This window comes from Desmodus rotundus, chromosome 10 (genome assembly GCF_022682495.2).
Source record: "Desmodus rotundus isolate HL8 chromosome 10, HLdesRot8A.1, whole genome shotgun sequence".
Taxonomy (NCBI): domain Eukaryota; kingdom Metazoa; phylum Chordata; class Mammalia; order Chiroptera; family Phyllostomidae; genus Desmodus; species Desmodus rotundus.
Window position 1 is genome coordinate 79,341,024 of NC_071396.1, and position 13,993 is coordinate 79,355,016.

At 40.8% G+C, this 13,993-nt stretch overlaps 1 long non-coding RNA gene across 2 annotated transcripts in view; it reads left to right on the forward strand.

The window, feature by feature from the left end:
- The window catches only part of LOC128779401 (uncharacterized), a 103,418-nt gene extending 92,877 nt beyond the window's left edge, over window positions 1–10,541 (forward strand). For both annotated transcript variants that reach the window (XR_008425330.2, XR_008425329.2), the window contains exon 3: window positions 1,586–10,541. This is a non-coding gene — a long non-coding RNA (uncharacterized lncRNA). The remainder of the gene's footprint in view (window positions 1–1,585) is intronic.
- Window positions 10,542–13,993: the final 3,452 nt, after the last annotated feature.

Below are 13,993 nucleotides of genomic sequence, written 5' to 3' on the forward strand. Positions count from 1 at the left end.
CCTTATTTACTTTTGGGGCATCTTTTGAGGTGCTGGTGACTTTGGGGAGATTCCTGGGGGTTACTGTAGGAAGGGTAGAAGACCCCTCCCCTCCATTCTGGGCTGGCGCCAGGAATGCAACCTGCTTTCCCCACCTGCCGGCCCTGGAGCTGGTCCAGCTGCAGTGGATGTGCCTCCTCTTGGGTAGAAAAGGAATCTTCCGCACACACTGTAAAATGATGCTGACTTACCATTCTTTTCAGTGGAGTGAACAAATGTCTTCCAATGACTTACAGTAGCAAAACTTAGCAGACGTCCACTTGTCACCTCCAGTGAGGACACTGAGCACTCACTATGGGCTAGTCCCGGCACCTTTATGTTTCCGTTAATTGTCCCAATATCTTAGCGATTTCATCATTCTTATTCCATGAAGGACAAATGTGAGGTTTAGAAAGGTAGAGATCCCACAGCCGGTAAGTGGTGAAGGTGGGACTTAAATACAGTTCTGTCTGGCTTCAAAAATGATGGATTAACTAGGAGACATTTATGGCTACCTTGGAGTATCATTGAGAAGATTTAAGAGAAACGTAAGCACAGAATACTCACCTAACCTCTTCAATTTCTGGAAAAGAGAGCAACATGAAAAGGCGAATATTTTCTTTCTTTATTTTTTATTGAATCTATTGGAGTGACATAAATTGTGGTTAATAAAATTGTATAGGTTTCAGGAGTACCATTATATAGTACATCATCTGTATATTGTATTGTGTGTTCACCTCCCCAAGTCAAGTGCTCTTCCATCACTATTTATCCCCCTTTCCGTTCTCTTACCTCCCCCCACCCTCCGTTCCCTGTGGCAATTACCATACCGTTCTCCGTCTATGAGAGTTGTTTTTGTTGTTGTTTTTACTTGTTGCCTAATCTTTAAAATGTTTTAAATTATTGTATTCTTACTTGATCAATATGTTCCCTGCTGCTGAATAGATATCCTACTTCTATTCTCACAGTATGTTTAGTCAACATAAGGAAAAGGAAGATAAATTAGTAGCTATTGTCTCATAGGCAGGAAAGAGAATGGAGAATATTCTGTAATAATATAAAGTATAGACTCATGAGAAGGGAAGGCTGTTCTTATTTGTGAAATAACCGCCAGCTCACTGGTCATTGCAGCTGTCCATCCCTGGGTGCTTATGTCGAGCCATGCTTGGCGAAGCCACCGCACCCAGTGAGGTTCGCTTTGGTCCTCTTGCAAGTGGGCTCCGAGGCTGGCAGGGGCTGACAGTCCTTCTGTGGCCGAACTTCTCACAGTCTCACAGCCCACATCTGTACAGGCTGGCTATCCCCCAAAATGACAATTTTCTTTGCAAGTGTTTGCCAGGGGTGGCCTGACAAGAGGAATGATTTCATATACAATTGTATATGTTTTCAAACAAAAAAAAATACCCTGTAGATGGAATTGCCCAGCTCAAAAGTGATCCAGATGGTTTTTCTGACCTATTTCAGCACCAACATTTCCTTTATGTTCTTAGAAATAGCCGGGGAGATTTTTGTATCCATTCACATTTCAATGCTGGGACTCAGAAAGTTTCTCTCTTGTGTCTTATAGAGCAACGTGTACCACTATTACACTTGAACTGTCTGGACAGCGTGAAGATGGAAAAGAAATACCACGCTTGGAACATTTTCATTTTGTTGTGTATCTATAGTCCTCATTGGGCAGCTGGTCTGAATTCTCTCTGTAAAGATGCTGTGCAGCTGTTTCCCTGAGGCAGCACCTGAAGGCAACCATCCCAACCCATCACCCCAGCACATCCTTCCGGATCTTGGCGAGCCATTTTGTCCTTAACGCTGTTGTGTATAATCACAAAAGACTGCAATATATCTGAATCTTCTTTAGGATACAATACTTAAACTCATTCTCAGAAGTTGTAGGAACATGGCATTCCATTGTAAAAGATTTTCTACGATGCCCCACCCCCCAACAATTTTGTAGTTTCCATGGCAACATTTTGCTCTGATGGTACCTCCAGGATTATTACTGTCATTACAGTTACTTCTTCTGATTACTATTGTGGCTTTTTGTCACCAACATCATTTTGACTGTCAGTAGTCACATCCTGATCCTTAACACCTGGCCTCTGGGGAATATCTTCTCAAACAGTTGAAAAGTGAAAAATATTAGAATGTAAATCCCAAGAGGTTCCCAGTAGTGCAATTATCCTACATCAGGCTTATCTTTTCCTTTCCTCCTTTATTTCTCCACCAGGTCATTGTAATCCTTCCAGAATATATGTGAATAAGTTTGTCACAATGCAAAGATGTATGCAGTTGTTACTGCTGTTGATTTATTTTTAGAGAAAGAATGTGTGTGTCTCTGTGTGTGTGTGTGTGCACACACTGGTGAAGGAGGGAGGAGCTATACACTTAAAGCTTTTTAATATTACTAAAGGAAATTTTCATTAAATGTCCAAAACCAGTTGTTTAGAGAGTAAATTCTAGTAGAAAATTATCTACTGATTTTATCATATCTGCAGCCAATCCTGTGACCCTCCTTGAGGCTGAGGGAGAATAGGCTTCCTTGGGGGACGTGTAAGTTAGTGTGATTCCAGCATTGGCTGGGATGCCCTGTGCCCTTGAGATCTGCTTAAACTTTGCTTGAACCCCCTACCTTCTGCATCATGAGAATTCAGTATCCTTATTTAATTTCTGTATGTCCCTATAGCTGTCTTTTTTGTGCCTTTCTACCTCTGGATCCCTGTGTTGATGCTGGCTGCTTCTGCTGGTGAATCTCTGGATGCAGAATTCTGCTTCTTCACCAGTTTCTAAAAGAAACTCACTTCAAGCTAGCTGGCCTTCTTGCCCTCCTATCCTCTCTCCCTCCTTTATTCCCTGGCTTCACCCATACTCACTCTTCCTTCTGTCTCTTTCCCTCCCCACTTCCTTTCTCTTTTGCGGGGGAACCTGGAGGATTTGGTGGGTCACTAGGAATCATTACCCCAGGGGAACAACCTTCCACCATGCAGCCACCAGGTCCACCCCTCCTTCTCTGCCTGTCATCTCTCCTCCTGGAGCACTTAGGACTTTCTTCTCCTTGTCTTGCTTTGGGCAGTCCTCTTGAAAGGAATTCAGTTTTCTCCACTTGGTTTTAGTTTGCCCTGAGATATATTTGCAGCACCTGCAAATCAATTACAGAAACTCTTTCCCACATTGGGGGTAAAGACAAAACACAACATATATTTAGTTTTTTGGTGGCACTAGGGCTTGCTCTTGAAATGCCCACAGTCTCGCCTCACTGCCTCCTGGTCATGGGGAAGGCCGTCTCTCGTGCCCCCAGGAACCTGGGAGGTGCCCTACAGGAGTCAAGGGGATCCGGCGGCAGAGACAGTATGGAGTGGGGAGAGCCTACCTTCCCAGAGACACACAATTCATACAAAGGGAGCATAAGCTACTTAGCTCCAGTCCATGGTTGCTTGTGAGGATGGGGGTCTTGTTGTCTCATCTTCCAACTTTTAAGGAGAAATTTATGAAATTTCTGCAAATTTCAATGTTGACAGGTAGTAAAAAATAAACTGTGCAAGCCAATATTTTGTTGGTCAACACACCACGTGGGAGGGACAGACCTAGGCTGTAGACCTCTGGTTGTTTCTTCTATCCAGATGTCGGACAGGGGGCCCCCTGTGCCAGCTCAATCTTTCCCCTCCCCTCTGTGAGGCTGTCCCCCCCCCCACCCCCCGCCCCGGGGCCTGGCCAGGTGGGGATCCTCTGCATGAGGATAAATTTCAAAGCATCCTGGGGTTCAAGGACTTGTCTTTCAGCTCTTTGATTCTAACTCAGCGGCATCAGGGTGTGCGGGTAAATTGAAAGCAAGCATCGTTCCCAGCTAAGATTTTCTGCAACACTTTCTGCACCTTTAGGATCCAGCCCTCACCATCTCTGTCTCCCGATTGCTAAGAAAGATGGGATCCTTCCTTCCAGGGCTTGATCAACAGTGGGGGGAAGGGATTAAGGTGCTTATTAAGTTTATTCCCCTTCTCCTTTTTTTCCGTGTTGGCAACTAGATAGCTCAACCCTCGGTCTTTTTTCTTTTTCTTTTTTTAATCTTTATTACTAGAGGATCAGGAGAGGGATCTCCTCAAGTGTAAAATTTATCACAAAGTGAACATTCTTATCACAAGCTCCAAAATTTCTGTGCCTAGGTCCCAGGCAGTCCTTTGCCATTTCTGGTGCCTGCCCCTCATACACTGGGATGAGGAGGGTGGGGGGCAGAGTCTTGGGTGTGTGCAGATCCAACACGGGGAGCCCATTGGTGGGTGTGGTCTCTCAGACTCTCATCACAGTCTGGGGTTTGGCTGGTGAGTTTTCCTACCGGAGGCTTGTTAACGGACAGACAATTGCTTTATACACTGGAATCTTTTCTGGATGGAAAAAGGAAGCGCACTGTAATGTGCCTGGTGCAGGCAAAGATTCTCTCCCTGGGCCAGGCCCATGTGAAGATGAGGGACCCCTGGATATGCAGTCTATCAATAAAAATACACTTTCATTCACCAATTCACACAAATGTGTGGGAGACCTACCATCTGCTGGACATTAGGAAGATACACACTTGTAACTAAAGCATTGTTAGTGCCCAGAGAAGCTCAAGGTCTAGTGGGGGACAGAAGTGCAACCAGCGACTTCCTGCAGTCTGATGAGGGCGCAGGGTGGATGTGCTGAGGAGAAGCAGCTTGCAGAGTAGAAGGAACCTCAAGGGATCTGCTTGGCCAAAGGGTGGGGGCCGGGCAGCCAAGGAAGAGGGCACAAAGGCCCGTACTTGGGCACGGAGGTGGGAAGGACCATGCGTGTTTGGGAAAGAAAGCTTGTAATTAAAGAGAACATTGCCAAATACGTGTCTGGAGACTCCATATCCCTGGCTCGCACCCAGAGAGTTCTCACTGGAGAAGCTCACAGAGGAGAGCTGAGAGGATGAGAGGACTTCACCTCACTGTGGGGCCTGTATTCATAGTGGGGAATGCTGGTTGCAACTGTCTAATATAACTACATATTAAACAACTGTGTACATGCATTATATATATAATTACATTGCTTTCTTATTTCAGTGCCGATGCATATAGTTAAATTTGTGAAAATTAAATGAAGAAATGTTGCAATTCCAATAGAGAGATCTTTTTCAAATATCTACAGAACCCCTACATTTTGCACTTCAGGTGCTCTTGAAGAACCCAGGTTTGAGCTGACTGCTATTTTAGCTCTTAAAAATAAGAGAGATACCCTTGGGTGTTGGAAGCACTATAATGTAGGCGCTAACAGCACGAACACAGATGTGACAGAGACCTGGACTTGAACCCAGGCTCTCTCCCCCAGTAGTTCTTGATGTTGGGCAATTAATCTCTGTCTCTGTCTCTTGTTCTCTTGCTCTCACTGGGTTTTCCATGCTTCTTCATGTTCCACAGCCTTTTCCTCCTCCCCTAATTAACTCTGGCACAACCTTCAGATTTCATTTCATATGCCACTTCCACAAGGAAGCCCTCCCAGATTATGCCCCATCTCCTCGTACAAGTCGTCATATATAACACAAGGCATATTTTCACCACATTTCTGCTTGTAGTTATGTGTTTATTTCTGATGATTTAATTTATATAAGCTGCCAGCACTATACTCTTTTATGTACCACTGTGGCCCATTGTTTAGCTTGGTATCTGCACTATAACATCAACATTTTTGAGTGAATAGGTAAATAAAGACCTCCTTTGTCAGACTGATTGCAGACTATGTTATATAATGCTTCGAATCTACTTGGCACAGTGGCTGGTATATAATTAGTGCTTATTAATGTAAATTATAATAATTATTCCAGCAGGTTTGTTGCTCTCTACTTCTATAATATACTGAGTAATGAATAATTTGTGTGTCTTTAGCTAAGTTCTAATAGTTCTATTAGCTAAGTTTTTATAGTGCAAATGCTTTTACTAAGTTCAATATTATGCCCCTGGCCTTGACTGAGTGTTGATATAAGAAGTGGAGGCCTCCGAGGTCATCTGCGGAGCCATGGATGAAGGTTTTATGCAGTCTGGCAGTCAGGGGCAGGAACTTCAGGTGTCCTGATTATGGCTGCTTCTTTCTAGCTGTAACCATGGGTGACTTCTCACTCTGTGCCTTTATTTTCTAACCGGCAAAGCAGGGATAATAAACTATCTTGCAGTGCTGTTATGGTGATTAAATTATTGGTGCATATAAAGAGTTTAAAACAGTGCTTGGCTCATAATAAACATTCAATATATATTAACTATTATTTTATAAGGACTCATAGAATAAATTATTCCCAGAATTCAGTACAAAAACGAAAATAGTAATTGTTGGAGAGTTGGTGATTTTCCTTTTAAGTCATGGCAGATTTAACATAGGCCACGACATTTCCTCTTTTAACTTGATAGCAGAAATTTTAGACCTAATTTTATTGCTTAAGGGCAGCAAATACCTCATCTGTGATTTGACATACATAAGCAATATTCTGTCAAAAGCCTTTGCTATTTCTTATATTTATCCTGTGTAGCTGAATATGTTTTTTAAAAGATTTTTAAAATTTATTTTTTAGAGAGAGGGGGAAGGAAGGGAGAAAGGGAGGGAGAGAAACATCAATGCGCAAGGGAAACATTGATCTGGTTGCCTCTCTCATGCCCCCATCTGGGGAACTGAAACCCAGGCATGTGCCCTGACCGCATATCAAACCGGCAGCTTTCCAGTTTGCAGGCCGGCACTCAATCCACTGAGCCACACCAACCTGGGCCTGACTGTGATTTTTAAAAAACTTGAAACCTACTTCATGCTCTTCACCAGAAGTGTAGTTTCCATCCACTATTGTATATTTGACCCCCTTTATCCATTATTGAATATTTGTAATGTTTTACTCTTGAAATTTATATAATGTTATTAACCAATGTTAGTACCTCAATTAAAAATTGAAATCTACCTCAAATCCCTCTGGGAAGCACGTGGGGTTACATATTGTAAATTCATGAATTCCATAGTAATAGGTGAGAAAGAAAACACATTTTAGGAGATGTATTAGATAAATTTCATATCTGAAATTTTCACTATAATCCTGTATAAACTTCTGCACTTTGTTTCTGAATTACTAAAATAAAATACAGTATTAATGCAGGAATGATGCAGTACAAAAATTCTAATATAATATGTTCCAAATGCTTAAAACCAGAAATTGCAAAATTATTGCTGGAAGTGTTTGAAAAGTCCAAATTATTTTCCACTATTCATATCATAGAATCATACAACTTGAGAATAGGATATAATTTGTTTACTCTTCATGTTTTACTTGCCTTGAACAATAAAAAGAGGCCTGACCAACTTATTTTTCTGTTAATCTAGTTTCAATTTCTTCATAGAAATGAGACAAAACTATTGTATTTTCAAAGAATTATGGTTATAGAATCTCTCCACTTGGTTATTTCATTTGACTCCTTATTAAAGACAACCGCTGAACCACTTGAAATAGGAGGATATTGCTCCCACTTTAAAATCTTTTGAAAAAGAAATGCTAAAGATCTTCACTGGTAACTTGTTTTAAGACTTCACTTCTGTTCTGTTTAATTTATACCTACAAATTCAAACTAAAACTTGTATCTCTACTGGTAGAAAAAGAAAGTAACTGAAGGCCATTTGTTATATATCAGCCCGTTGTAGAAAACCAGTACTGACTATTTATTCACTCAGTCATGTAGTCATCAACCAACAAGTTTTTACAGATGGAAGCCCATGTGCAATGTGCGTGCCAGGTTCTGAAGACGCTCTAATGACCCCTTATCCTCAACGAGTTTGATGAACTAGGTAGTGGGTGGAGACAACCAAGTGAAAAAGAGTTTTGGAAATGAACACTTCCTGCCTCTGTTTCTACTTGGAAGTGATATAGTAGACATGAGATATCAAAGCCAGTGTGCAACAGGTTCTCCCTGACACATAATTATAGAGTAATATAGTAGAACTAGTTCCTTAACTTTTGAAATCCTCTTCCAGATGAAGGCCGTATGAGTCTGTAGAGCAGAAAGAAGGATATAAGAAGGATTTCCTAGGAGGAAATGGTGTCCTGAAGCCCCAATTTTTTACCTTGAGGGATAGGAGGGGGAGGGATTAGCACACTCTTCACCTCAAACCTTTAATATATCACTTGTAGAGTTGCTGTGTGTTTTAGGAATGGGGGGGTCACACTAGACTGTGGGAAACCTACAGGGTGACATCAAGGGTGACGAGTTGCTTTGCTGCTGCATGGAGATCAGCCACCACGTTCTGAGTCTGTTGGAACATGGGAGAAGGGGCCAGGCTGGAACCATCTTAATCCCTGATGTGAGCCAGGGGGCAGAGGCTGACAGCAGGCCTGGGAGAGGGAATACAACCCCTTCAGCTCATCCTGAGTCTCACAGGTGAGGAGTCCTTAGGGATGGGAACCCCAAAGAATTAAAAAACAAAACAGAACAAATACAACCTATTGGGGAAAGAGTCAGCAATATCATTGGCCAGACCAGTCAGCTCAAAGCTACCCAACCAGTACTTTTATTTGTTAAATCTGATAACTCTGTTTTCTTTCCCCTCTGACCACAGCTGAATGAGCTGCTGCCATAAGGGGTAGGAAGGGAGCAGGGAGGGAGGGGGCAGGAGCTGGTCACACCTCCTTCCTGCAAGTCAAGAGGCTGCCCACTGCAGGCCTCAGTGAGGGGGAGAGGGGGCATTCTTAACTTTGAAGGTTGAGGAATTGGTTCATATTTTGGTCAAGAAGCATCCCGGTTAGTGAATCTGGCTTTGTGAATTAAAGTGATCATAGAACAGTGTTTTTACGTAAGCAGAAAACCGTAGAGATCTGCCACCTTTCCCTCCAGGGACGGGGAGGATTATTGCCACTGAGTAAAAGTTTAAAGGGACAGAAAGAGACAAAGATAGATTTGTGTTTTGGTCCCATCTACACCCACATCCACAGACCTGATGGGAGGAGCACAGAGTGTGAGACAGGAGACGTGCAGAGGCACCGAACGTTGGCTCCAGGGGGCTCAAGGAAGGAAGATTGAACAGAGAACAGGAGAAATCAGAGAATTTCTGTGCAAAGAAGGCAGATTAAACACTTTAACTCCTTCCCAAGATCCCCACAAAACAATTCTAAAATGATTTTTTAAAGTCTTAAACCTCAAAGGATGGTAAGAATAGAAAGGGAAGCAATAATGACAGCATTTTGAAATCTGGAAAGCAGATGGATAAGCGGCAAAGAATTGAAGGTTAAGCCAAAGTAGAGAAAGGGGAAACCCAATTCAATTTACTCAGAATCCACAGCTCAGAAATGGGTACCACCTGGAACTTGTAGGAGTTAGACTAAAATCAGGAGAATTGATTAAAAGTTTTTCAAGTAGTCAGATACCCAGATTGTCAACTCAGCTACCAACAAGCCAGGCAAGAAAGCGAAGGAGGATTTATTTTTTCTAGAGAGAGAAACTGGGCTCAGTTGAGGATGGAGAATATTCATTTTCTGTACTGAAAACAGGGCATTCAGGGGATGTATGCAATACTGGATGTTGAGATCATTTCCCCAGCCTTCTTCTCACATTCAATTTCCCCACCATGAATAGCCAGCCTTTCCCCTTCCATACAGGGGGCTGAAGAGCTTTCTCTGGGGAATCTGACCAGTCTAAGAACAAAGGCCTGGAGATTGTGACATCAAGGCTTCCTCACCTAAATTGCCCAGTCAGACCACCATACAATGAAGGCCACAATTGAGAAGTCTGACTCTTGTGTTTGGAAAACTTGTTTCCCACACTTAAATGTGAGGAGACAGTCAAGGATAACCAGACATGTAAGTAAAACATCTGATATAGTACAAGAAGTGCAGTATCTGAATAACAGGAGCTCAAGGAGAGAAACCAGACAAAATGGAAAGAAAGTAGGATGTAAGGAACAATTCTAGTACATAGGCCAGAACTGAAGGATCCGAGTTCCTGGTCCAGAAAGGTTACTCACTGCCTGGCAACAAAATTTCCTATTTTCAGACTATAGTCAATGGTTGATTAACAAACAGAGAAACAAAGAGGTAAGGAGAGAATCTGAGAAACATGTCCCCATCTGACCCACATATCTGTCAGAACTTTTAGGTTTCTTTAAATATGTCATTCATTTTCCTCCTTCTGATTCTGACATGCCTGCTGGGGAAAACACAGAAAATACAACACACACACTATCCCCAGTCCCACAGCCCTCCTGGATTTTGTTAGTAGCTCTTCATATATCCGTGAAAGTAGTGGCTAGGACTCACCTGCCGTCTGCAGGAAGGATCCCCCTCTCTCTGTCTTATTTGGGGTAAACTTGCTCCCACTTCTTAGCCCAGATCTCAGAATGCTTCATGACTAAGGCAGAGTTATTTTTCCAAAATGTCAATGGAAGGAAATAAAACAAACTTGTATTTACCTCTCTGCTTTCGAGGATTTTAAGTCCATCAATCTGGGGGTTGCTAAGAAAAATTTTTTGGAAACCACTAAGAATTCAGGCAATTAAGTGTTTTTACAACATCAAACAACTCTATAGTCAGAATTTACGATCCCTGGTGTCTCTTCATGTTTCAAGGAAACATCTTCCATTCACGTTAATTAGTGATCTCAAATGCTTTTAAAAATGGGCCTTAGGTGTACTATTTGTAAGTAGGCGACCTTGTTCTTTTAAAACTGCTTGAATAATAGAAAAAAAGATATGCCTCTTAGAGAACAAAGTGGGTGTAATAATGTGAGAGGGAACATGTAAGAAGGGATGTAATGGCTAGAGTTAAAATGATGTCTGACAATTACTTTCAATTTGAACTGAGGTGAAGAAAATCAGAATTACAATACTCTTGTGATTAAACTTTGATGAAATGAAAGTGTCATCATTGTTTGATGAGAATTTTTTATTAGAGTTCAAAGAATATGAATGATTTAACCACAATGTACCAACACCACAGGGCTGAATTTTTTCAGCTGAGAAAGGCTGAGTTTTTCTCAACCCTTCTTTACTGCCAGTCACTAGAGAAATCACAGCCTCTCTCATTCTTCAGTTCTGTGATTGTTTCCATAAGATTGGCGTTTGAAACAACAAGATAAAACTTATGTCTTTTGCGATAAGTTTTGACATTGAAATCCTGGGGTAGTTTAATATGGCAAGTCATTTCTAGGAGCTGAAAATTTAGGCTCATAATTTTTCTTTCTTAAGGGAATAAATTTGAGAAGCTAGACTTCTTGAAAGAAATGGGAAGGTCCTGTTTTCATCCTGTATTTGCTACTGAAAATCAAGATTTAGTGTCCTTTTTTTCCATGGAAGGAGACTATTTCTCTTTAGCCTGACATTTTGACAATGGAAATTGAGATGAAGACAAATGCTCACTGAGGACAATGCATAGTCCAGTTTTGCCTGGGGCAGTGATTACAGATGGCAAGAACACTCAGATTTAGCACTGGGGCCTTTTCTGAATCAGGGTAACTGCTGTCTGAGCAACTCCCTGGGTGGGAGCAGGAGCGTGGGGAGCCTATTTCTACTCCCTGTGCTGTTACTAAGGGAGGGGTTCCTGCCTACCTGCCTCCTTCCCGCCCGCCCTCTTTCCTGCTCTTTCTCCTTTGTGGGCCCAAAGTATAAACAAGTGTTTTTCACAGTCATTGGTTGGACATCTCTATATTTTTAAAGATTTGTTTTAATCTTCTGAGGGTCTGAGTCAAAATATTTGGGGACTTAGTGTACAATTGTATAGGAAATGGGGAGGTACTGGATGTGTTCAGCTCTATTTTAAAAATGAAATTTCTCTCTTATCATTGAAGGAAAGGGAAAGTACTGGTAATGGTCATTCCACTCAATTATTTCCCATAACTCTTGACATTTTAAGAGTATTATAACTGGGCCCACTCAAAAATACCTTTATTTGATTTTTAAAAAATACGTTCTGTACACTTTATAGGCTCATCTAAATCATTATAGACTAGCTTGATTATTGCCATACACTATTTTATCAATTCCATTATTAAAATAATATTTTATTTGAATAAAATAATATTTAATAAATAAATGTAATTTATTAAAATTTTTGTATAACCTTGAACACAATAGTGTATATATATTGATTAGGTGATTAATGGATAAAGAAGAATTAGCATACATATTATTTGTCTCAATGAAAGACAAAGAGAAATTGTCAGATTTGATAAATTAAAGACCAATCAGAAAATGTGAGTTAAAAAGTAGAAGGTATATTGTATAAGAGGTTTCTGTCATACCCAGACTCACTAACAAAAGAGTTTTCTTGGCTACTCAAAGTCCCTTTCAAAAATACTTTGTAAATTTAGCTGATTTATCTTTGTGGCATTTGTACTTGAATATTTAAATCTTCCTTCAAAGGTGGCCAAAATGATAACCAGAGGTTAAGACAGGTAAACTGAGAGGTTCCAACACACTGCAATCTCTATTAGATATGAAAAGTCAAAGGCTTGGAAAAAACAGATATGATAGCTGGAACAATTGGAAGCTTAGAATACCACAGGTGAGAAATAAGAGAAGGCAGTGGCTAGGCGTAAAGTCTACGGGCAGACTGTGTGGGATCAATACCCACATTACCACTTAGTAGCTCTTTTAGTTTGAACCAGTTACGTACCCTTCTTAGACCTCAGTTTTTCCTCACCTATAAATGGGGATAGTAGCAATAACTACCTCATAAAGTTTCTATGACAAATAAGTGCACAGTGTAAAGTATACACTTGGCATAGACTAAGTAAGTGTTCAATAGTTGGAAGTTATTACTACCATCACCATCATCATTACTGAAATGTGGAAGAACTTATCAGCAACTTTGCGATTATTTCTCAACTCTCTTTTCTGGACCAATGAAACACATCTTAAATAGTGATCTTATAATATTTTCCTAAACCAATGAAAGCTTTTCTAAATTATCCAAAGTATCCTCAAGTAAAGCTATTGCAGCAGTCAACCCGTTCTCCTGTGTGACCTTTCCTAAGGTCCGTAATGCTTACTCCAGGTCTATAGCATGTAATTTATTGCTCCTTGTTGGCGTTTTGCTCAGGACTTCCCCTAGTGGCTAGAATATATATCTTTCCACTTAAGGAAATGTATCTAATGGGAAATTTTGCTGACAGATAAATGGGATAACTTTGTGTGAGTTAGGGGAGTAACATTGGTGATTGGGATTAATTAGGATGTGCATTCCAGTTTTTGCTTTACCACTAGTCATAATTTTGGGTAATTTACTTAATCCCCTTGACACTTGGTTTTCTTATGTTTGGAAATAAAAATGGTAGTAATGCTTCCCTCACAATGAGCCTTCAAGATCAAACATATATTTTGTATGACTGATAGTTATTCAAATCCATTCATTCCTCCTGTACCATTCAGATCCTTGGCCAGTGCTTTAAGGGAAGAAGGAATACAGGATTTGATTTTCATTTGTTCACAGATTAGCTTAATACCTCCAGGTTGGAATGCTTCTTTCACCCATCCATCCATCCAACCATCCATCCACCTTACATTTACTGAGCACTGGCCACGTACCGTCACGGTGTTGTGCACAAAGGTTGCAAACATCAGTGCCAGAGACTTCTGTACGTGTTGAGGTGGCACAATTCAACTCAGATTTTTAGAGTCCTCAAGGTATCCTTAAGCCTGAGGAGTGAAGAAATAGAAAAACTAAAAAATAGTAAGAATTAATTCAGATGGCATATTGTTTTGGATATTTTCCAGGCAGGATAATTATGTAAAATCAGTCTGACATTTATATCTCTAGCTTCCCATGCTTGTTAAAATACTTTTCTTGCTGAAATACTCATTGAGCTAAATTTCATCTAACATCTGGCCATTGTATAAATATAGCAATGAAAACGTGTCTTGTTGCCTTCACATTAGGTATAAATTTTAGAAATCCAATTAGTGTTTCATTCTTTCTGTGCATTTTCCTTTTATTTTCCTTTAGTGTTTGAGCTAACTTCAGGTTCCTAACTGG